Source organism: Rhinatrema bivittatum, chromosome 6, assembly GCF_901001135.1.
Source record: "Rhinatrema bivittatum chromosome 6, aRhiBiv1.1, whole genome shotgun sequence".
Lineage (NCBI taxonomy): Eukaryota > Metazoa > Chordata > Amphibia > Gymnophiona > Rhinatrematidae > Rhinatrema > Rhinatrema bivittatum.
Genome location: NC_042620.1, coordinates 5,066,562 through 5,092,442, shown reverse-complemented (window position 1 = coordinate 5,092,442; position 25,881 = coordinate 5,066,562). Strand labels below are relative to the sequence as shown.

The following is a 25,881-nucleotide window of genomic DNA, read 5'->3' as shown; positions in this document are numbered from 1 at the left end:
GGTAGGCAGCGCGGCTCGGCGCGCACCGGCTATACAAAATCGATAGCCTTGCGCGCGCCGATCCAGGATTTTAGTGGATACGCGCGGCTCCGCGTGTATCTACTAAAATCCAGCGTACTTTTGTTTGCGCCTGGAGCGCAAACAAAAGTAGGCTGTTCGCACTCCTTTTAAAATCCGCCCCATGCTGAATAAATACTGAGAAAAAAAAGTTAGCCAACAGTAATCTGAGATTCATAGTGTTCAACTCTCGTCTTTCAGAGGGCCACAAACATCTGCATATGGACCATAAATTAGAGCAGTATTTCCCTACCAGGGTGTCATAGGAGTCCCCACCATCTGATGCTCAGGTGCAGATCAACACCTGGGCTCTACGCTCAGCACCTTGCAGCAACAAAAGGCACCAACGGTGGCTGAAACATGGAGGAGCTCCTTTTTTGAGCACATGTATGGTCACATATGCCTCTCCTTCCTAATTATAGGATAAACCCTGAATGTGGGAATTAACAGGCAGCATGGAATAGATGGTCACAGCAAGGATTTCTTCTTTGCCCTGCATACACAGGGAGCTAAAGTGCATGAGCTGGAATCTGTTTATAGTGTGGAATAGAGAAAGCAGCACATGTGTGGCGAGGAGCTGGGGCAGGTGGCAGACATGCTTATCTTAAGACAGCTAAGAATGAAGTAGAAAGCAGCAGGAAGAGAGATGAAGGGGCCCCAAAGTAAGGGGTCAAACTGTGACTGAAGCCCAAGAAAGTGTTACTGAAAAAACAAAACCAAAAAGTGCTGAAGTTATAGAAAACACACAAACACAATTCAGACTTCATCCTATGGTGCCAGAGGAGCCATGGAGGTAATGGGAGAATTAAGAACTGGAGGAAGAGATCCAGCAGCTATCTGCATATCTGTGCTCCTCTGCTTAAAGCTGAGGCGTTGGAGAGCTGCTAGAGCATCCTGCTTTGACAGAGATGTGTCCGCTAACTTCAAGTTATTTTGAGTCCATTGTGAGCGGTCCACGAATATTTCTGCCATCACTTCTTTTGGACAGAGACCTGACTGTGCTCACTCTACCTGCTCCATGAAGGCTACATTTCTGTTAACTTAGGTGCATCGTGAGCTTGAGAAGGTTTGTAATGCAAATAAATCTCAGATACTTATTGCAGTTATGCTGAGAACAAGCCTGACTGGTCATCTTTGTGGTGTGCTGTCCATAACTCCAACGCAGCTTTGGTCACAGTGAGGCATGCTCATCTTAACCATTTGCCCGACATGAATTTTATTTTCCTCTAGGCTTCCTGACAGGAAAAGCTAAAGTCAGCTCAATAGGTCAGGTTGCTGCAGGGTGGGGAATACACAATGGGCTCTCCTGCCAGTCTGGACATACCACAGAAGTGGTGTGCTCAGGCTCTATAGAGGAGATAAGATGACTGCCAGGGAGTAGTACAACAGGTGTACATCCGATAGAAGTATCACTTCTGCCCTCCAACCAGTAAGGGTATCTAGGATTGTTCAGGCTCAGGGGAGCAGTAGAGAGTGCTGGGGAGAAAGGAAAATAATAAGACAACGTCCATTCCCAAGCAGCAATATGTACCATGTTGGTCCAATTACTCCAATTAGGGGTACACAGTGTGTACAGAGAGTCAAACAATATTGCAATGTGTTCCTGCAAAAGAAAAAAAAAAAAATGAAAAACCACAAGCAGCCAGAGCCTAAACCAGTACTAATGCAGTCAGTGCAACAAGCCAGGGCTGTAAATCTCAAAACATATTTCCAGTGCTAGTGTAGAGGCTTTAACATCTTTGAATTTTATACCGATGCATGTCCTACGCTACCATTCTCACCCATGTGCCACCAGAAGCTGTCTAACTTAGGGAGCAGGTGCGCTGAATAAAAATAAGACCCCAAATGACAAGGAGTACAATAATGAAAAGCATGAGATTAAACTGAGCATTTAATCCTACTCTCCGTTTCCTGCCTTTTTTTAGCCAGTTTGCAATCCCCAAGAACATCACCTCCTACCCCATGACTTTTTAGTTTACTTAGAAGCCTCTCATGAGGGACTTTGTCGAACGCCTTCTGAAAATCCAAGTACACCACATCTACCGGTTCTCCTTTATCCACATGTTTATTAACCCCTTCAAAAAAGTGAAGCAGATTTGTTAGGCAAGACTTCCCTTGGGAAAATCCATGCTAGCTGGGTCCATCAAACCATACGTTCTGTGATTTATAGACATGGCTTAATGGGACACAGCCAGTATGAATTTACCCAAGGGAAGTCATGCCTCACAAATCTACATGTTTTTTGAAGTGGTGAATAAACATGTGGACAAAGGTGAACCGGTTGATGTGGTGTATTTGAACGCCTTCTGAAAATCCAGACTCTCCACATGAGAGTCTTCTGAGGAAACTAAAAGTCATGGGATAGGAGATGATGTCCTTTTGTGGATTGCAAGCTGGTTAAGACAGGAAACAGAGCAGGATAACATGGCAGCTGAGTTTCAATGCAAAGAAGTGCAGAGTCATGTATCTGGGGAGTGGCAACCCAAAGGAACTGTATGTATTGGGGAGTAAAGAGCTGAACAGTACAGAGCAAAAGAGGGACTTAGGGGTCAGTGTCTAGCCAGAAGAATGTTGGGCTGTACAGAAAGAGGAATATCTAGTAAGAAAAAAGAAGTGACAATTCCCTTGTACAGATCCTTGGTGAGGCTCAACTTGGAGTACTATGTTCAGTTCTGGAGTCTGGATCCAGTGGGGACAGACAGTGGATGTGGTTCAGAGAAAGTCGACCAAAATGGTGGGAGACCTCACTCATGACCCCTGAGGATAGGTTAAAGGCCCTAAATATATACCCCCTGGAAGAGAAGAGGAGAGGACATGGTACTACAGACCATCAGATACACGAAAGGTATAAACAATTCACAACTAAAAACAAACCTCTTCTACTAGAAAGATATAAAGAACTAGGGGTCATGATATGAAACTCCTGGGAATTAAACTCAAATTGAATGTCAGGAAATATTTCTTGATGGGCGTGGGTGGTGGACGCTTAGAATACCCTTCCAGAAGAGTTGGTGAGAAAGAAGACAGTAAAGGACTTTAAAAGGGACAGACTATGTGGATCCCTGGGGAAATAAATCCACGAGTCAGGGAGATGAGCAGTAACAAGAGGGAAGTAAATGGGAAATTGTGAATAAGAACACAGGTTAAGATATCAATTAGGGAATGGGTTAGACCCATTCCCTAATTGATATCTTAACCTCTAAGGAGCTAAAGATAAGAGGCATGGGGAGAGGTCAACAGTTTCAATTAAATCCTAGCATCAATGAAAGGACCCAAACTAAAGGTCTGAGATTCAAATTCAAAACAAGATTGCAGGGCATTTTCTGTTGTCATTTCTATGTTTTTATGGAATTAATGGTCTGTTTTCACTGTGGAACAAAGTAATCAGCGGAATGCCTCAGGGATCTGTATTTGGACCGGTGCTTTTTAATATTTCTTTATTTATTTTTGGGTTTTTATACACCGGAAGTTCCTGTATAATATACATATCACTCCAGTTTACAAGAAAAGAATAACTATCGCCTGGATGGCGGTTTACATGGAACATATAGAACAATATAGAACAATTAACCATTAGAAAGCAAATTACAAAATAAAATCAACTTAATACCGAAATAAAGCAAATAGACATTACATTATTGCTGTAAGACAGGAAGATTGTCGTTCTTCCTGCTCTTAGCTCTCTGGGAATGCTTGTAAGAAGAGCCAAGTCTTAAGTTTCTTTTTAAAAGTAGTATGGCACGGTTCAAGGCGAAGGTCTTATATATATATTTATAAATGATCTGGAAAGGAATACGATGAGTGAGGTTATCAAATCTGCGGATGATACAAAATTATTCAGATTAGTTAAATCACAAGCAGATTGTGATAATTTACAGGAGGACTTTGCAAGACTGGAAGATTGGGCATCCAAATGGCAGATGAAATTTAATGAGGACAAGTGCAAGGTGATGCATATAGGGAAAAATAACCCTTGCTGTTAATACACAATCAGGCGGATACAGTAAAAATCGCGGGAGAGCAGGCGAGCGCCCACTCTAGTAATTTAGTTAAATTAGGGTCCGCGGCAAAACGAGGTGCTAGGGACACTAGCGCATCCCTAGCACCTCTTTTTGGACAGGAGCGGCTGTCAGCGGGTTTGACAGCCGATGCTCAATTTTGCTGGCGTAGGTTCTCGAGCCCACTGACAGCCACGGGTTCGGAAACCGGATGCCGGCAAAATTGAGCGTCCGGTTTTCAATCCGCGAGCCCATTTTAAAATTTTTTTATTTTTTACTTTTTTTTATTATTTATTTATTTTTTTAACTTTTGGGGCCTCCGACTTAATATCTCCATGATATTAAGTCGGAGGGTGCACAGAAAAAGCAGTTTTTACTGCTTTTCTGTACACTTCCCCGGCGCCGGCAAAAATTAATGCCTACCTTTGGGTAGACTAATTTCTTAAAGCATAATGTGTGGCTTAGCTGCATATTTATTTATTTATTTATTTATTTTTAATTTTTATATACCGGAATTCCTGTATGCAATACAAATCAGTCCGGTTTACAAGTAACGAAAAGGTTGCCCTGGTCTGGTAGATTAGACTGGGGTTTTTTTACATAGAACATAGAACACTAACAATCAACTATTGAACATTATTACAAGGAACAGTGAAAGTAACAATAGTATTTAACAAACATATAATATTATTATAACATTATTCGTGTTCACGTTTTACAAGGAACTTTGGTAGCGTAAATAGTCTGCAAGTAATCGGTTAAATAATATAATATGAAAGGATGACTTAAATAAATAGATATTGTGAATAATCAAGTCCGTGTATGAAATTGAGTGTCAATGTGTTTGTGACACCTTGCAATGGTTGGATCTGAAAGACAGGAGGAGGTGCCTAGTTTCACTCTGGGAATTGGAATGCTTGCCTGAAGAGCCAGGTTTTTAACCTTTTTTTGAACTCTGGTAGATTGGGTTCGAGTCTTATGTCTGGTGGGAGCGCATTCCATTGATGTGGTCCCGCAGTGGATAGTGCTCTTTTTCTTAACGTTGATTTGGCGGGAACTGCGACTAATGTGCCTTTGTAGGCACTTCTGATGGGTCTGGCCGATGATTGTAGACGAAGTTGGGTTTGTAGAGATATAGGTGCGACGTTATGAATTGTTTTATGGATAATGGTTAAGGTTTTATATATGATTCTCTGTTTGATGGGTAGCCAGTGGAGGTAGCTCAAGGTGGGGGTAATATGGTCTCTTCTATTAGTGTTAGTTAGGATTCTGGCTGCGGCGTTTTGTACCATCTGTAGGGGTTTGATGCTGTTGGAGGGGAGGCCCAGTAAGATTTTACTTACTGATTTTACTTACTGAATCGCGTGGGAATACCTAATAGGGCCATCAACATGCATTTGCATGTTGCAGGCGCTATTAGGTTCGGGGGGGGTTGGACGTGCGTTTTCGGCCCCTTACTGAATAAGGGGCAACGCTAACGCATCAAAAACGCACTTCCAATCGCGGGTTAACAGTGCACTCAAGTGCACTGTACTGTATCGGCCTGAATGTTAGGTTCCATATTAGGTGCTACTACCCAAGAAAGAGATCTGGGCATCATAGTGGATAACATATTGAAATCGTCGGCTCAGTGTGCTGCGGCAGTCAAAAAAGCAAACAGAATGTGGGGAATTATTAGAAAGGGAATGATGAGTAAAACGGAAAATGTCATAATGCCTCTGTATCGCTCCATGGTGAGACCGCACCTTGAATACTGTGTACAATTCTGGTCGCCACATCTCAAAAAAGATATAATTGCGATGGAGAAGGTACAGAGAAGGGCAACCAAAATGATAAAGGGGATGGAACAACTCCCCTATGAGGAAAGGCTGAAGAGGTTAGGACTTTTCAGCTTGGAGAAGAGACGACTGAGGGGGGATATGATAGAGGTGTTTAAAATCATGAGAGGTCTAGAACGGGTGGATGTGAATCGGTTATTTACTCTTTCGGATAATAGAAAGACTAGGGGACACTCCATGAAGTTAGCATGGGGCACATTTAAAACTAATCGGAGAAAGTTCTTTACTCAGAGCATAGTTGAGCTCTGGAATTCGTTGCCAGAGGATGTGGTTAGTGCAGTTAGTGCAACCGTGTTTAAAAGAGGTTTGGATAAGTTCCTGGAGGAGAAGTCCATCAACGGCCATTCTGGTAATTACTGGGCGATGTCCGAGGTTTGGGTCCCTGTGGCCTGGCTGGGCTCGCGGGACCTCGCTCTGACCCAGCACGGCTCGCTCTCAGGTACAGGGAGACAGGGGAGGCAGGAAGGGGCTCTCAGCGCGAGGGCACTTTCTGCCGGCGCGGGGCAGAGCTCGTGAAGAGCAGGGCTCCTACCTGCGGCTCTCGGGCCGGCGCGGGGACGTCTCCGGCGGAAGCTGCGGCGCTCTGCAGGCGCTCCCTCACTGTCTCATGGTGAACACTCCACTCACACTCACATGCCCGCCGCTACTGCCGCCACCCCCTTACTTTCTCTCTCTCTCTCTCTCACGAGAGCTCGCGGTCCTCCGGCGCTCTCTCGCCTCTCAGGCCCCCTCCCGGCTCTCCCCGCTCGCACTCCACCCCCTCCTTGGCTGTCTCCCTACAGCTGCGCCCCCACCAGCGCTTCACTCCCCGCGCAGCTCACGCTCCCGCCGACGTCACAATCAGCACCAGAGAAACGTCCAGAAAGCACCAGAGCGCCGCCTCGCCGGCCAATCCCGTTCCGGACCCCGCCCCACCTGCTTATGAATATTAATCGCGGAACGCGCCCACCAACTGACCAAAAGGGGCGGGACGCGAGGGAAGGCGGCGGAGCTGGGCGCGAGAAGGACTTCGGAAGCGCTGAGGGGAGCGGCTCCAGCAGGGAGGGGGAGGAGCTTCGGCGATGAAGAACAAGGGAGAGGAGCTCCAGGAGGTGGACGATGATCGCGGCTGATGAGGGGGCGGGGCAAAGAGACAGGAAAAAATAAAAGGAGAGAAGGTAATTGCACGAGCAAACTATCTCATTAATAAAAGGGAGGAAGGTTTATCCCACGAGCAAACTGTCTCATTAATAAAAGGCAGGAAGGTTTATCCCACGAGCAAACTGTCTCATTAATAAATACATTTATAAATACATTGAAAAGTAAGGGTCCCAATACAGATCCCTGAGGCACTCCACTGTCCACTCCCTTCCACTGAGAAAATTGTCCATTTAATCCTACTCTCTGTTTCCTGTCTTTTAGCCAGTTTGCAATCCAGGAAAGGACATCGCCACCTATCCCATGACATTTTACTTTTCCTAGAAGCCTCTCATGAGGAACTTTGTCAAACGCCTTCTGAAAATCCAAGTACATTTCATCTACCGGTTCACCTTTATCATGAATAAAAGGGAGGGAAGGTAATCCCATGAGAGTACTGTCTCATTAATAAAAGGGAGGGAAGGGCATCCCATGAGGAAACTGTCTCATTAATAAGGGAGGGAAGGTAATCCCATGAGGAGACTGTCTCATTAATAAAAGGGAGGGAAGGGCATCCCATGAGGAGACTGTCTCAATAAGGGAGGGAAGGTAATCCCATGAGGAGACTGTCTCAATAAAAGGGAGGGAAGGACATCCCATGAGGAAACTGTCTCATTAACCTTTTAGATCCCGCTCATTGAAGGACTTATTTCCTGATGCCCCTTTTTACATATCTTAGTTAACTAGACCCAAATATGGTATAAAACAATTTTCAAGGAAATCGGACTATGGGTTTTTGAGAAAAACGCATGTCCACTAGTGGAACGTTGGGATCTTCAGGAGTCAAAAAGTACTTTTTCAAAAATTCTTTATTTTAGGTAATTCTTGTAACATTTCTTTATTTTAGGTAATTCTTGTAACATACTGCAATACTACAGCTGATATCATACATAAGAATGAAAATTAGTCAAAAAAATCAAGCATGATAATCTGGAAAACATTTTTCATGTAAACGTTTACCACAAAATTTACACCACTTTTTAGTATTTTTGGAGCAGACAGCACATCGGCCTTGGGAAGTTGTGGACAAGAAGTGAGGCTGTGATGCCTTTACATCAGCACTTATGGATGCTGTAGGACCTCCTTTCCGGATGCGGTAGCTTGAAAGGCCACATTTCATTGCTACGGTAGATACTTCACGTAGGAAGTCCAAGTGGCTCATTGCTTCTTTTCCAAGCAGATGGCAGTGAATTTTCCAAGCTGCCACAACAGCCATGTGGTAAAATCACAATATCAGCTTCTGTAGCTTCAGAATCGCCCAAAACTTGTTCAACTGCTTCTTCAACAGTCAAGTACTTCTGAGTTTTCATTGTATTCCAAATTAGGAAATGAACAGGACCGTCGCGGAGCTAGTCTCGCTCGCGCGGCCCGAAAAGAGGACGGCGTCGCGGAGCTAGTCTTGCGCGGCCCGAGAAGAGGACGGCGTCTCGGAGCTAGTCTCGCTCGTGCGGAGCTAGTCTCGCGGGGCCCGAGAAGAAGACGCTGTCGCGGAGCTAGTCTCCCGCGGCCCGAGAAGAGGACCTTGCTCAGTCCTTGCATCCTGAGATGGAGGCCCAGGAGACAGTAAGATTCCTCATATGGTGTATGGGAGTGATAAGCCTGTGTGTATGTATGTTTGAGAGAGAGAGAGAGAGCATGGGAGTGAAGCCTGTGTATGTGCTTGAGAGACAGCATGAGAATGAGAAGTCTGTGTGTATGTTTATGCATGAGAGAGAGCATGGGATTATATGTAATTTACCATTTTTTAAAATATTTGTGAATCGTTTTTTGCATTTTATTCATTTTTCAAAAATGTGTATATTTTGAACCACAAAGATCCCAACGTTCCACATGTGGAACATGCAAACATAAATTGGTGCTGATCAATTTGTATCTTACCTACAAAAGAAAGATTTATGCCAACATGATCAGAAAACCCTTGGGAACTTGAATATATCACACAAGTCCTTTATTGACACTCAGTATCATACCAAAAGGTGAAAAGGTCAAACTATGTCAAAACTTCAGTTTTTGACCTACTTTGCATATTCATATCTTTAAGAGTATTCATCTAGGAACATCACATTTTTGGATTTAGACTGTTCAAGTTCTATACTCTCAAGCTAAATGGTTGAAAATTTGATTTTCTTTAGGTTTGGAGTAATTAAAATCATTTAAAAAAATGTTCCACTTGTGGAACGTTGGGATCTAAAAGGTTAATAAGGGAGGGAAGGTAATCCCATGAGGAGACTGTCTCATTAATAAAAGAGAGGGCAGGTAATCCCATGAGGAGAGTCTCTCATTAATAAAAGGGAGGAAGGTTTATCCCACGAGCAAACTGTCTCATTAATAAAAGGGAGGAAGGTTTATCCCACGAGCAAACTGTCTCATTAATAAATACATTTATAAATACATTGAAAAGTAAGGGTTCCAATACAGATCCCTGAGGCACTCCACTGTCCACTCCCTTCCACTGAGAAAATTGCCCATTCAATCCTACTCTCTGTTTCCTGTCTTTTAGCCAGTTTGCAATCCACGAAAGGACATCACCATCTAACCTATGACTTTTTACTTTTCCTAGAAGCCTCTCATGAGGAACTTTGTCAAACGCCTTCTGAAAATCCAAGTATACTACATCTACCTGTTCACCTTTATCATGAATAAAAGGGAGGGAAGGTAATCCCATGAGGAGACTGTCTCATTAATAAGGGAGGGAAGGTAATCCCATGAGAGTACTGTCTCTTTAATAAAAGAGAGGGCAGGTAATCCCATGAGAGTACTGTCTCATTAATAAAAGGGAGGGAAGGACATCCCATGAGGAAACTGTCTCATTAATAAGGGAGGGAAGGTAATCCCATGAGGAGACTGTCTCATTAATAAAAGAGAGGGCAGGTAATCCCATGAGAAGACTGTCTCATTAATAAGGGTGGGAAGGTAATCCCATGAGGAGACTGTCTCATTAATAAAAGAGAGGGCAGGTAATCCCATGAGGAGACTGTCTCATTAATAAAAGGGAGGGAAGATAATCCCATGAGAGTACTGTCTCCTTAATAAAAGGGAGGGAAGGCCATCTCATGAGGAGACTGTCTCATTAATAAGTGAGGGAAGGTAATTCCATGAAGAGACTGTCTCATTAATAAAAGGGAGGGCAGGTAATCCCATGAGAGTACTGTCTCCTTAATAAAAGGGAGGGAAGGGCAACCCATGAGGAGACTGTCTCATTAATAAAAAGGAGGGAAGGCCATCCCATGAGGAAACTGTCTCATTAATAAGGGAGGGAAGGTAATCCCATGAGGAGACTGTCTCATTAATAAAAAGGAGGGAAGGTAATCCCATGAGGAGACTGTCTCAATAAAAGGGAGGGAAGGTAATCCCATGAGGAGACTGTCTCATTAATAAGGGAGGGAAGGCAATCCCATTGTTATTATTTGTAAGGGTTTTGGGTGGATCCCTGGACCTGTAGCAGATGACCATGCCCACGGGGGGAAGTCCCGTGAGGGGCCACAGGTCAGGCTCAGCGTAGGAGACACACACACACTAGTTCTTTTATTATACAGGATTGGTGAACCACCTGAGGTGACAGTAGTGAGCTGGAAAGTAGCCCGGTTGGGCTTGTGGTCCCTCAGGCTCTGGAACAGCGATCCCACAATGGCTGTGCTGTAATAGAGAGAACTGATATTGTGAGTAGTAGTAGGATATGCAGAGTTCAGGAATAGAGCCTCGTTGGTAATGTACTCACGCAGCAGTCTCTCAGTGTGGAGCACAGGAGCTGGAGTAAAGGCAGGCCCTCGAGGAGCAAGTACCTGGTTCGAGGGAATAGCTCTGAGAGATAGAGATGGTAACTCACAGATGTTATAGGCAGCGGTGTCTTCCTGGCAGAAGTGGAGTCCAAGTAGCGAGTCCAGGAACATGGGCCCTCGAGGAGTGAGTACCGGTTCCAGATTGCGACCTGAAAGATAAGAAAGAGAAAGAGGTCCCCGAGGAGCAGGTACCCCAAATAGAGTAGGTCCAAAGGAGGCAGAGTTGCAAGGTACAGCGACCAAATCCCATCCGTTAGGAAACCTTTGCTAACTCGATTAGCTAGCAATCGCGTAGGCCTTTTGTATCCTGGATGCATGACGTCATCACAGGGGACACCCCTGAGGTTCACGCCACTGAAGGTACTTGAAGCAGGGTCACGCGGCGCGCATACCCTAAGTCAGCTGAACAGCATGGCGGGAGGCCGCACCCAAGCCAGTCCGGGGATGCCGGAGAGGACGGCAGGCAGACTCCGCGGCAGTCAAATGTCTGTCAACCGCAGGAGGAGTCGCCAGAGAGGTAAGGAGGGAGGAGTGGAGACGTTGGGCAGCGACAGTCGTAACAGTACCCCCCTTCAAAGGGTGATCTCCTTTTCGGGTACCAATCTTTGGTTTAGAAGGATGCACAAGGTGAAATTGACGGAGCATCTCTTTGTCAAGGATGTTGGCCTGAGGCTCCCAAGAGTTTTCTTTGGGGCCAAAACCTTCCCATGACAGACGGTATTCAAGTGCATTGCCTCGTCTTCAGACATCAAGTATCTCTTCAACCTTGTATTCTAGGTCATCTTCTGTGTTGATAACAGGTGGTACCTGAGTCTTGGAAGTAAATTCGCTATGAATGAGCAGTTTTAAGAGTGAAACGTGGAAAGCGTTATGGATGTTGAGTCCAGGTGGTAGCTTCAGACTATAGGTAATGTTGCCAAGACGTCGGAGGATTGGAAATGGTCCAATGTAGCGAGGAGTGAACCGAGTGGATGGTAGCTTCAGTCTGAGGTGTTTGGTAGATAACCAGACTTATCTCCAGTTTTGAAGACTGGCGCTGGCGAATGGTGAGCATCATAGTACTTCTTAGCATGGTCACTCGCTTTATTCAGCATGTCCTTTGTCTGAACCCACAAGTTATGGATTTCATCAGCAGTAGCTTGAGCTGCTGGGGACGTCACTGAGAGCTTCAGTGGAAGTGGCAGTTTTGGAGAACGTCCATATACCACTTCAAAAGGTGTTGATCCAGTTGATGGTGCTGGATGAGAGTTGATGGCGAATTCAGCCCATGGTAGCAGTGCGCGCCCTTAAACTGCTGGGAAATATGGCGGAGTGCAGCGTCTAGCCGGTCCGGGGACGCCGGAGGAGAACGGCACGATGATGCCGCGGCAGCCAAACTTTCAACAGGCAAAGAGGGAGTCGCCAAGAGGTAAGGTGGGCGTAGTGGAGACGTTGGGCAGCAACGGTCACAACAAGCAGTTCGGCCCAGTTATTGTACGGGAACTGACAGGTTTCGTGAAGGGTCGGCATTCGGTGAATAACACCAGGGGGTATTTAATATCATGGCTATGTCAGGGAAGTGTGCTAAGGTTGGGGGTCATAGCTGCCCTTGATGCTGAAAAGGCCTTTGATCGACTACACTGGCCTTTTTTATTTGCAATGCCAGATAAATTTGGAATAGATCTGAGTTACACAAACTGGGTGAAGGTCTTATATGATCACCTAGTAGCGCAGGTTCTAACTAATAGGGATCTCTCTGATCTGTTTCCCATACAGCATGGGACCCTCCAGGGATGTCCTCTATCGTCTCTTCTTTTTGATCTAGCCATAGAGGCTTTGGCATATCAGGTTCGGAAGGATCCGTCTATTGCTGGAATTAAGTTTGCAGGCAGAACACACAAAATATCATTATTCATGGATGATGCTTTATTATACTTAACAGATTTAAAGAGAAGTATTCCTCGATTTCTAGAGATGCTGAATGAATATGGGAAAGTATCTGGCTGTAAGGTTATCTATGACAAATCTGAAATCTTTACTTTTCATCCTGAAGCAGTGGGAAGTAGTGTTTTGGCCTCTGTGCCTTTTCAGCGAGCTCAGCATGGGTTCCGATACTTAGGTATTTTTATTGCACCATGCAGAACGGATATCTATAAATTTAATTATGTGCCAGTGGTCAGCAAGATACAAGCAGATCTCAGTGGTTGGCAGGAATTGCTCCTTTCCTGGGCTGGTAGGATAGGGGTTTTAAAATTGAATGCACTCCCATGTTTGCTTTATCTCTTCCAACATGTCCCATACTTGCTCCCTAAGAGTTTTTTCTCTATGCTGAATAGTTGCCTTATTAGATTTATTTGGAAAGGGATGCCTTCTCGAATCAAATTAGCTGTCTTATGTCGTCCTAAGGAAGAGGGAGGTAGGGGGCTACCGGACCTGCAGGGGTATTACTGGGCAGCAAGACTCAGCTGTCTTCTGGGATGGTGGATTCATGATTCTTCTTTTGCGTGGAGGTCTATGAAGGCTGGGGCAGCAGACAATATAGATTTTTATTTATTTATTTATTTATTTACTTATTTAGAGTTTTTATATACCGGCAATCATGAAAACATATCTTACTGGTTTACATCGAACAGGAGTGCATTATAAACAAAAACTAGAACTGTGGTGTCCGAAAGTACAGTTACATTTAACAAGGGTAGCCGAACTTGGAGAAGGAAGAAGAGAGGAGAGAAAAGAGATGGTTAAACAATATACAATTTAAATATAGTATACAGAATAAATGTTATATACAAGAGGAGTGGTGTTTTAGGAGTCATTGGAATGTGTCATTGGGTTGTGTCCGGAAATGCTTGTTTGAATAACCAAGTCTTAAGTTTTTTCCTAAAAGTTAGGAGGCAGGGCTCCTGTCTGAGGTCTGTAGGAATGGAATTCCACAAAAGAGGGCCAGCTGTGGAGGTGGCGCGATCTCTTATGGTGATGTGTCTGGTCGTTTTCGCTGGGGGAACTTGGAGGGAGCCTCTATAAGCATCTCTAGTAGGTCTGGTAGAATTATGTGTTTGGAGAGGGAATTGAAGATCGAGAGTGGTAAGTTGATGTATAGTTTTGTAGGTGATGGTTATGGCTTTGTACATGATGCGGAAGTAGACTGGTAACCAGTGAAGCTCTTTCAGGACGGGGGATATGTGGTCTCTTTTCCTTGCGCCTGTCATGATTCGGGCTGCTGAATTTTGAACCATCTGTAGGGGTTTGGAGTATGATGATGGTAGACCTAGCAATAGGGAATTGCAATAGTCTAGATGTGGGTAACTTGATCTTTCTTCCTCCAACATCTGCCAGAGCCTGCAGGGTGTTGCACGCTAATACGTTAATAGTGCACACCCTTAAAGTGTAGTGGGAGGGGTGCAAGAGTTTGAGGTTGCCAGAGGGAATGCTTGTCCTTGTATTTCAGTCCATACTTTCAGCCCAGACACGGAGGAATGGTGAGACCGGGGCCTGAGACACTTGGGGCAATTATAGGATGAGGATGGATGGGTCCCTTTTGAAAAGCTTCAGTCGGATTATGACATTAGTCCTAATTCCAGAGCACTATATGATAGGATAATTACTATTCTTCAGCATCTGGTGAACACTGCCTGGGCTAGAAAAAACACCAACTAAATTGGAGAATGCTCTTGGTTAAAGACCTGAGTCAAAAGATAGTTAAGATTCTTTACAGGGTATACTGGGTGTTGGGGTCACCCAGATCTCCTTGATAAATAAGTGGAATATTGATTTAGGCTTAGTCCTAGATTCAACAGATTGGAAATGTATATGGAAAAGAACATTTAAGATTTCATTATGCAGCAGAAGGGTGGAACTGATGTACAATATTATCCACAGAACATATAGGTGTCCGGAAGTTTTTGCTCGCTTTTCAACCTCTGCACCAAGGCCTTGTTGGAGAGGGTGTGGGCAAGTCAGCACATATTTACATATGTGGTGGTCATGTTTTTATGTGTCTACTTTCTTGAAGGGCTCCAGGGGTGATCCAGGAAACTACAGGGTCCAGGGACGATCCGGGGAAACTACAGACCGGTTAGCCTGACTTCCGTGCCAGGAAAAATAGTGGAAAGTGTTCTAAACATCAAAATCACAGAACATATAGAAAGACATGGTTTAATGGAACAAAGTCAGCATGGCTTTACCCAGGGCAAGTCTTGCCTCACAAATCTGCTTCACTTTTTTGAAGGAGTTAATAAACATGTGGATAAAGGTGAACCGGTAGATATAGTATACTTGGATTTTCAGAAGGCGTTTGACAAAGTTCCTCATGAGAGGCTTTTAGGAAAAGTAAAAAGTCATGGGATAGGTGGCGATGTCCTTTCGTGGATTGCAAACTGGTTAAAAGACAGGAAACAGAGAGTAGGATTAAATGGGCAATTTTCTCAGTGGAAGGGAGTGGACAGTGGAGTGCCTCAGGGATCTGTATTGGGACCCTTACTGTTCAATATATTTATAAATGATCTGGAAAGAAATACGACGAGTGAGATAATCAAATTTGCAGATGACACAAAATAGTTCAGAGTAGTTAAATCACAAGCAGATTGTGATAAATTGCAGGAAGACCTTGTGAGACTGGAAAATTGGGCATCCAAATGGCAGATGAAATTTAATGTGGATAAGTGCAAGGTGATGCATATAGGGAAAAATAACCCATGCTATAATTACACAATGTTGGGTTCCATATTAGGTGCTACAACCCAAGAAAGAGATCTAGGCGTCATAGTGGATAACACATTGAAATCGTCGGCTCAGTGTGCTGCGGCAGTCAAAAAAGCAAACAGAATGTTGGGAATTATTAGGAAGGGAATGGTGAATAAAACGGAAAATGTCATAATGCCTCTGTATCGCTCCATGGTGAGACCGTACCTTGAATACTGTGTACAATTCTGGTCGCCGCATCTCAAAAAAGATATAATTACGATGGAGAAGGTACAGAGAAGGGCAACCAAAATGATAAAGGGGATGGAACAGCTCCCCTATGAGGAAAGGCTGACGAGGTTAGGGCTGTTCAGCTTGGAGAAGAGACGACTGAGGGGGGATATGATAGAGGTGTTTAAAATCATGAGAGGTCTAGAACGGGTAGATGTGAATCGGTTATTTACTCTTTCGGATAGTAGAAAGACTAGGGGACACTCCATGAAGTTAGCATGGGGCACATTTAAAACTAATCTGAGAAAGTTCTTTTTTTACTCAACGCACAATTAAACTCTGGAATTTGTTGCCAGAGGATGTGGTTAGTGCAGTTAGTATAGCTGTGTTTAAAAAAGGATTGGATAAGTTCTTGGAGAAGAAGTCCACTACCTGCTATTAAGTTCACTTAGGGGCGGATTTTAAAAGGCCTGCGTGCGTAAATCCTTCCGGATTTACGCACGCAGGGCCCTCGTGAGCTGGCGTGCCTATTTTGCATGGGCCGCCGGCGCGCGTAAAGCCCCGGGACGCGCGTAAGTCCCGGGGCTTTGGGAAAGGGGCGGGGAGGGGGCGTTCCCGAAACGACGCGGCGTTTCAGGGGCGTGCCGCAGCGTTTCGGAGGCGGGCCCGGGAGCATGGCACCGGCCCGGGGGCATGGTCGAGGCCTCCGGACCAGCCCCCGGGACCGGAACAGGGAGCGGGGCTGCCGGCCGGTGCGCGCAAAGTTACGCCTGCTTTCAGTACTGTTGGCCACTGTTGGAAACAGGATGCTGGGTTTGATGGACCCTTGGTCTGACCCAGCATGGCAATTTCTTATGTCCTTATGTTCTTATAAGGAGGTACAAGGGGACATTTCTAAATATCTGGCTGTGGCAGTTCAGCTCACTCCACGCAGATGCTTGCTGGGAGATGCGGGGGCTTTAAATCTCAATAAGTACCAAAGACAGCTGTGTAATCAGATGGTATTAGCTGTTCGTTTTATGATAGCAACATTTTGGAAAACGATCCCCCTGCTGTCACATTGGCATAGACAGCTCAAAGACATAGCTATAAATGAAAAGCTGCTCCAGGACAGACGTAAAGTTTTATGGGTAAAAAAGTGTGTTTCAGGCGCATGGGGATTTTTTGTATTGCGGGGTAATAGCTAATAGCCTCATCTACATGGCATTTACATATGATAAGCACTATTAGCTACGACTTTGGACATGCGTTTTGAATTTGCTGATCCCCTTATTGCATTGGGGGTTATGGACGTGCATCCAAAATGTGCGTCCATCTCTGGTTAAGCCGTGTGCTGGGCTGGGCACACTTTATTGAATCGGCCCCAAAGTGAGGTATTCTGCTTGCATGTGGCTTCTGTGTAGGGAACTGGGTTTCTAGGCTGATGCCACCTTGTGGCCGATTGTAGTATTTCACTGTTTTCTACTTCCTGTCTCTGTTTCTTTAACCTTGTGTGGTGTTTGCTGGGTAATTCAACATGGCAGCTATTCACTAGCAGCTTTCAGTTGTCTTTATTTTTACATATGAATCATGGCATCAAAGGTTTATAAACCAGCATTGCTTCCCTACATCTGCAGTGGGCTCAGACAAGGCTTGTGCTAATATTGATTGGCTTAGGATTGATTTCATGTGCCCTTGTATGGATGCTGAAGCAAGACAGCATTTCTGCAACATAGCAGGTACTATCAGCATTCTGCCTTCCAAAGACATGAAGGTTTTTTCATGCAATCTTTTTTGTTTAAATAATTATCTGTATTTCTTTAGTTATATGATACTTATACATAGGAAAATCTGTTGTCTTAATCTACATTTGATTTGTTGGATTTTCCATCATAGAGATATTTTTTCCATTATTTATTGTGCCTGATAATACATGTCTTTTTAGCCTCTTTGTGAAATGAGATACCTTATTCTTTATGAGCATGACAAAGGATGTGTGAATGTGTTTACATAAAACCAAATTCCTAAAAATTCTATCATGTTCACAAATCTAGTGAGAAAGCTTTGCCTTTGAAAACATCTTTCACAGCATGGTGAAGGAAACTCATTCCCTCTTCTTCTATGATAGGAAAGCAAGCCATCATATCCTTTCTCATGATTCCTTTGTGCTGTATCACTAATCTGTACAGCACTACTTTTCCTATCAGCACTACAGAAATGTTTAGTAGTAATATCCTGCATCTCCAGTATTAACATATCAATATACAGGAAAAGCTACCTTCATCTATTTCACTCCAGCACTTCTACACCAGAGTCAGCACACACATTGTTTAGCATAATGCCAACCAGACCAGGATACCCTGTATAACTCCTGCTATGAAAAGACATAAAAACATAAGATATTTCATACTGGGTCAGACCAAAAATCCATCAAGCCCAGCACCCTGTTTCCAACAGTAGCCAATCCAAGTCCCAAGTAACCGACAAATACTCAAACATTGGTACATCCCATGTTACTATTCCTTATTGGTTAATAGCAGTTTATGGACTTCTCCTCTAGGAATTTATCCAAACCTTTTTTAAACCCAGCTACACTAACTGCCATAACCACATCCTCTGGCAATGAATTCCACAGCTTAAGCATTGAGTGAAAAATAATTTTCTCCGATTAGTTTTAAATGTGCTACATGGTAACTTCATGGAGTGCCCCCTAGTCCTAACCGATTCACATTTACCTATTCTAGACCTCTCATGATTTTAAACACCTCTATCATATCCCCCCCTCAGCCGTCTCTTCTCTAAGCTGAACAGCCCTAACCTCTTTAGCCTTTCCTCATAGGGGAGGTGTTCCATGCCCTTTATCATTCTGGTCGCCCTTCTCTGCACTTTCTCCAGTGCAACTATATCTTTTTTGAGATGTGGCAACCAGAATTGCACACAGGTGTGGTCTCACCATGGAGCGATACAAAAGCATTATAACATTTACTGTTTTATTTGCCATTTCTTTCCTAATAATTCCTAGTATTCTGTTTGGTTTTCTGACCACCACAGCACAGTAAGCCAATGATTTCATAAGAACATAAGAAATTGCCATGCTGGGTCCGACCAAGGGTCCATCAAGCCCAGCATTCTGTTTCCAACAGAGGCCAAACCAGGCCACAAGAACCTGGCAATTACCCAAACACTAAGAAGATCCCATGCTACTGATGCAATTAATAGCAGTGGCTATTCCCTAAGTAAACTTGATTAATAGCAGTTAATGGATTTCTCCTCCAAGAACTTATCCAAACCTTTTTTAAACCCAGCTACACTAACTGCACTAACCACATCCTCTGGCATTTCAATGTATTATCCACTATGACGCCTAGATTTCTTTCCTGGGTGGTAGCTGCTAAAATGGAACCTAACCATGTAACTACAGAAAGGTTTTTTTTTTCCCTATATGCATCATCTTATACTTATCTACATTAAATTTCATCTGCCATTTGGATGCCCAATCTTCCAGCCTCACAAGGTCCTCCTGCATTTTATCATAATCTGCTTGTGATTTAACTACTCTGCATAATTTTGTGTCATCCGCAAATTTGATCACCTCACTTGTTAAACCCTTGCCAGATCATTTATAAATATATTAAGAACATAAGAACATGCCCTACTGGGTCAGACCAAGGGTCCATCAAGCCCAACATCCTGTTTCCAACAGTGGCCAATCCAGGCCATAAAAACCTGGCAAGTACCCAAATACTAAAGTCTATTCCATGTTACAGTTGTTAGTAATAGCAGTGGCTATTTTCTAAGTCAACTTAATTAATATCAGGCAATGGACTTCTCCTCCAAGAACTTATCCAATCCTTTTTTAAACACAGCTATACTAACTGCACTAACCACATCCTCTGGCAACAAATTCCAGAGTTTAATTGTGCGTTGAGTAAAAAAGAACTTTCTCCGATTAGATTTAAATGTGCCCCATGCTAACTTCATGGAGTACCCCCTAGTCTTTCTATTATCAGAAAGAGTAAATAACCGATTCACATCTACTCGTTCTAGACCTCTCATGATTCTAAACACCTCTATCATATCCCCCCTCAGCCGTCTCTTCTCCAAGCTGAAAAGTCCTAACCTCTTTAGTCTTTCCTCCTTAGGGGAACTGTTCCATCTCCTTTATCATTTTGGTCGCCCTTCTCTGTACCTTCTCCATCGCAATTATATCTTTTTTGAGATGCGGCGACCAGAATTGTACACAGTATTCAAGGTGCAGTCTCACCATGGAGCGATACAGAGGCATTATGACATTTTCCGTTTTATTCACCATTCCCTTCCTAATAATTCCTAACATTCTGTTTGCTTTTTTGACTGTCGCAGCACACTGAACAGACGATTTCAGTGTATTATCCACTATGACGCCTAGATCTCTTTCTTGGGTTGAAAAGCACAGGTCCCAGTACAGATCCCTGAGGCACTCCACTGCCCACCCTCCTCCACTAAGAAAATTGTCCATTTAATCCTACTCTCTGTTTCCTGTCTTTTAGCCAGTTTGTAATCTATGAAAGGACATCGCCACCTATCCTATGAATTTTTAGTTTTCTTGGAAGCCTTTCATGAGGGACTTTGTCGAACGTCTTCTGAAAATCCAAATACACTACATCTACCGGTTCACCTTTATCCACATGTTTATTCACCCCTTCAAAAAAAGTAGGAGATTTGTGAGGCAAGACTTGCCCTGGGTAAATCCATGCTGGCTGTGTCTCATTAAACCATGACTATCTAAATGTTTTGTGATTTTGTTGTTTATAACAGTTTCCACGATTTTTCCCAGCACTGAAGTCAAGATCACCAGTCTATAATTTCCCTGATCATCCCTGCAGCCCTTTTTAAATATTGGGGTTACATTGGCCACTTTCAAATCTTCAGGTACAATGGATGATTTTAATGATAGGTTACAGATTTATTGCAATAGGTCTGAAATTTAATTTTTTAATTCTTTCAGAACCCTGGGGTGTATACTATCCGGTCAAGGCGATTTACAACATTTCAGTTTGTCAATCTGGCCTACTATGACTTACATGTTCATTGTGATTTGGTTCAGTTCATCTGACTCATCACCCTTGAAAACCATCTCCGGAATGGGTATCTCCCCAACATCCTCATTAGTAAATACTGAAGCAAAGAATTAGATTAATCTTTCTGCTATGGCCTTATCTTCTCTAAGTGCCCCTTTAACCCCTCGATCATCTAACAGTCCAACCGACTCCCTCACAGGCTTTCTGCTTCGGATATATTTTTTAAAGTTTTTATTGTGAGTTTTTGCCTCTACAGCCAACTTCTTTTCAAATTCTCTCTTAGCCTGTCTTATCAATGTCTTACATTTAACTTGCCAACGTTTATGCTTTATCCTATTTTCTTCTGTTGGATCCTTGTTCCAATTTTTGAATGAAGATCTTTTGGCTAAAATAGCTTCTTTCACCTCCCCTTTTAACCATGCTGGTAACCGTTTTGCCTTCTTTCCACCTTTCTTAATGTGTGGAATACATCTGGACTGTGCTTCTAGGATGGTATTTTTTAACAATGACCACGCCTCTTGCACACTTTTTACCTTTGTAGCTGCTCCTTTCAGTTTTTTTCTAACTATTTTTCTCATTTATCAAAGTTTCCTTTTTGAAAGTTTAGTGTTAGAGCTGCAAATTTACTTATTGTCCTCCTTCCTGTTATTAGTTCAAATCTGATCATATTATGATCACTATTGCCAAGCGGCCCCACCACCGTTACCTCTCTCACCAAATCCTACTTGGCAAGTTGAATTGTTTTACTGTAAACCGGTTTGATTTGCATCCAATGCAAGAAGATCGATATATAAAAAAACCCAAAAATAAAATAAATAAATAAATAAATCCTGTTCTCCACTGAGAATTAGATCTAAAATTGCTCCCTCTCTCGTCGGTTCCTGAACTGATTGCTCCATAAAGCTATCATTTATTCCATCCAGGAACTTTATCTCTCTAGCGTGTCCCGATGATACATTTACCCAGTCAATATTGGGGTAATTGAAATAAATATTGTGGTAAATGAAATTACCCCAGGGATGTGCTAGTGATGTGCCAGCTGTGCATACAAAAAAGAAAAATAAAGAACCGGTGAGAAAGGGAAGCCATGTTGGTGTGGTGGATTGGGTTTGTGATTCCCTGTATTGCCTTAGTTTGTGTGGTAAGTTGTTCTCTTATCTGCACAAAGAAAGGATGTTTAAAAAGAGAGAGAATTTGGGGTAGGGTGAAAAGGAAATGGGGGAAATGGGAAACGTTTAGATAGGAGGAAGATTGAGGACCCCCAGGCCTAGGCAGCAAGTGATTCTTTCAATGTGCATAGAACTGGTAAAGTTATCTCTTCATGATTAGAAAGGGAAGGGGCGCCACTGCTAAACGTCTGTGAGGGAAACAGGACCTGCAAATTCAGTCCTTACAGCCTGAACTAAAGACTTGTCTCCTCGCCATCCCCTGTGCCGAGCGCTCTCCAGAGCCTGACAGAGACCTCATAAGGAGGGAAATTAAACCCAGAGAGATGAGTTCCATTCAAGGAAATCTGCCTAAATGAGGCACTCAGGGCTGCAAGCAGCCTGGGAATGTTTAGGTCCCACTTCATAGAGAAACAATCTGAACGTACAACAGCTCACTGCCGATCACACTGTGAACAAAGTCCGCCAAAAGGAAGTGCTGGCTGCACATTTTGAAATGCTTGCGTGTGCTGCCCTGGTTATCCAGGATACTTACTGCCGCCCCACAGATTTTCATGCTCTAGGTGACTGTAAATATTACACCGTGCCCTAGAACACCAATATTCCTCTTAAACAGTTTGTTTAATGTGTAGAAATAAAGGCAACTGAAAGCTGCTAGTGAATGGCTGCGTGTTGCACTGTATTAGCAGCAAGCAACACACAAGGTTAAACAAGAGCGACAGGAATTAAAAACCCATAAACTATAAAATCAGCCACAAAGTGCCATCAACCCACAAATTAACTTCTGTACCATCTTCCCTTTTCTTTGTTCGGTATTTGCACAACTTTCTCTTCTAAAGTGTCCTACAGATTGTCTCTTAGGAGGCTTTGAATGTTGACTACTGGGGCTGTAGATGGGGCTCCGCTGTTAATCTCTGTCTGGTGTCGGTGGGCCGTTATATCTCCTGCTCCAAACTCCTAGCAGCTGTACTTGCTTGCTCAGTTTTCCCATCAATACTGTTCTATATACTTGGGTATATACTTGCACAGAAGGGACTATGTGGCCTTTCAGTTGAGCCATGTGGGTGCTATTCCAGCAGCCTTCTTTCTTTCTTTCTTTCTTTCTTTCAAATATTTAACAACAAAAGAAATCCCCATACTAGGTCAGACCAAGGGTCCATCAAGCCCAGCATCCTGCATCCAACAGTGGCCAATCCAGGCCACAAGAACCTGGCAAGTACCCAAAAACTAAGTCTATTCCATGTAACCATTGCTAATGGCAGTGGCTATTCTCTAAGTGAACTTAATAGCAGGTAATGGACTTCTCCTCCAAGAACTTATCCAATCCTTTTTTAAACACAGCTATACTAACTGCACGAACCACATCCTCTGGCAACAAATTCCAGAGTTTAATTGTGCGTTGAGTAAAATAGAACTTTCTCCGATTAGTTTTAAATGTGCCCCATGCTAACTTCATGGAGAGCCCCCTAGTCCTTCTATTATGTGAAAGAGTAAATAACCGATTCACATCTACCCGTTCTAGACCTCTCATGATCTTAAACATCTCTATCATATCCCCCCTCAGTCGTCTCTTCTCCAAGCTGAAAAGTCCTAACCTCTTTAGTCTTTCCTCATAGGGGAGCTGTTCCATTCCCCTTATCATTTTGGTCGCCCTTCTCTGTACCTTCTCCATCGCAACTATATATTTTTGAGATGTGGCGACCAGAATTGTACACAGTATTCAAGGTGCAGCCTCACCATGGAGCGATATAGAGGAATTATGACATTTTCCGTTTTATTCACCATTCCCTTCCTATTAATTCCTAACATTCTGTTTGTTATTCTGAAAAACAAAAATACATATCCGAATAAGTGATAGTTATACTTCAGAAAAATGCACTATAAATGTCTTTATTTCTGTGTTGTTTTTAGATATCCAGTTATATTCCCCTGTGTCATGTAAAATAAATAGCGGGGGTAACTGAAAATCCCTCCCCAACACTGGCACCAAGAATATCTCCCCTACTATGGAGAAAAGTTGCCCTGTAGTGGAGCTCCTCGCACACTTTTACCCTCATATAGGGTGATCCAGCGCATTTCTATGGGTGAAACAGTGTTTTCCTGGCAGAAATGGCTTTTAAATTTATCCTTTATGTATTGATATTAATGCACAATAGTAATGCTCAAACGTTAATTGCAAATGTGGGGAGTGGGGGACTCAGGATGCCGTCAGCCCTGGAGGAGAGGATGTCTTATTCCTAAAGGGGAAGGGAGGATTGTCCTGTGAGGAATATGTCTGTGTGTCTATGTCAGGAGATATAGATATGTAGTTTGTGCATGAGTGTGAGTATCTGTGTGCATATGTAACTGGCTCTGTCATCTGCTCATATACTTATTCCCTGTATTATTTGGCAGCAACTTTTGCCTGCGACTTTAACACGCCAAGAATATTCAGGAAGCAACCAGGCATTACCAGAAATAAGCACCGTCATGTTTACCATGCATATCATTAGATACTGTGATCCTTTTGCTACCGGATATAGATCCTGACTGGCAGAGCCTGGAAAAAATAAATCAGGACAATTTTTACATGGGGAAACTGGCCTGACAATGACCCTCCCCAGATGCAGCTAAAAGTATGTGCAGGTTTAGATCAGGGGACGAACGCAGCACGCATGTGTAACCTGGGTGCAATGACAGGGTCTAGGTTTCCTGCCTCCATCCTCTTGTAGGCCAACGAAACAAAGACAAGTAAAATGCATTATTTTGTCAGAAATCAAAGTGCTTGCCCCTCGTTCCACTGCCATATAACACCATATGCACCATAAACAAACTCTCTACTCAGAGACTGTACATATGAGACACCATATTTATATTGAACTTTTGTACATAATTATTCTCCTCTATCTCTCTTTATTTCTTACATTCCCAGTTCATTAGCCCTTGTTAATTGTAACTGCTTCTCTTCATCACGTTATTTATGTTTTTTGGTTGTATTATCCGCACCCCTGTTTTCTGTAAACCGACATGATGTGAACGAGTTCATGAATGCCGGTATAAAAAAACCTTAAATAAATAAATAAATAAATAAATTCCAAACAAAATGATTTTTAAGCTAAAGGCAGGCAAAATACTACTTTTTTCTGTGGATAAACAGGGAGAAATAACCACACAAATAGGGTGATGTCATCAGAGGGTGCCCGTGCAGAAACGTTTCTCTCTCATAGCTCCCATAGACTGAAAAGCCTTTCAGGCTGATGCAAAACCGTACATTGGCTGCAGCGCACGGCTCAACCCGCGATCGGACGCACGTTTCGGATGCGCATCCATAACCCCTGATGGAAAACGGGTGTTGGCGCGTTCAAAACGCATGTCCAATCGCACACAAAAGTCATAGCGCTCATCGCATGGAAATGCATGCCAAAATATATGTGCACAAGACTCGCACATTTTTACTCGCCAAAATTAACGCCTGCCCTGAGCAGCCGTTAATTTTGGAGAAGCTGGAGGAACTAAAAAATTAGAATGTCCAGAAAAAAAAAAAAAAATGGGTGCCGGCGGTCAGGTTAGGAAAAGGGACGCTCACTGCAGAGGAGGCACCAGGAGCGCTCACTTTCCCCAGCACTTCCTTTTTACCATGGCAACCCGTTTGCATTTTGCATTGGGCGCCCCAGAGAGGTGGATTGGAGCGAGTTAAGGGAGCGAGCGCTCGATCATGAGCGCCCGTTTAACGCACGTCAATATTGCATCGGCCTGTTTGTGAGCCAGGGCTTAATTTGTGGGGTAAGGGGTTGGAACGCGGCAGTTCCTGCACTTCTTTTCAGGCTTAAGAGGCAGAGCAGCAGGGGTGTTCTGCTCCAGCCCTTCCACTTAGGCAGCCTGCAGGGAAGAGAAGAAGAGGGGCTGAGCCTGGAGCACACGCAGAAGAGAACAGCCACCCAGCTAGAGTCCATGAAGCT

At 43.6% G+C, this 25,881-nt stretch overlaps 1 protein-coding gene across 10 annotated transcripts in view; it reads right to left on the bottom strand.

Annotated features, from left to right (window-relative positions):
* The window catches only part of DNAJB2 (DnaJ heat shock protein family (Hsp40) member B2), a 497,647-nt gene extending 490,964 nt beyond the window's left edge, over positions 1–6,683 (bottom strand). For 3 of the 10 annotated variants that reach the window (XM_029605003.1, XM_029605002.1, XM_029605000.1), the window contains exon 1: positions 6,426–6,657. The gene's annotated coding sequence lies outside the window, so the exon portion shown is untranslated. Of the gene's footprint in view, positions 1–1,588; positions 1,661–6,425 lie in introns of all 10 variants that reach the window. The other 7 variants (XM_029604995.1, XM_029604999.1, XM_029604996.1 and 4 more) reach the window with 6 other exon arrangements.
* Between the last annotated feature and the right edge of the window lie 19,198 nt (positions 6,684–25,881).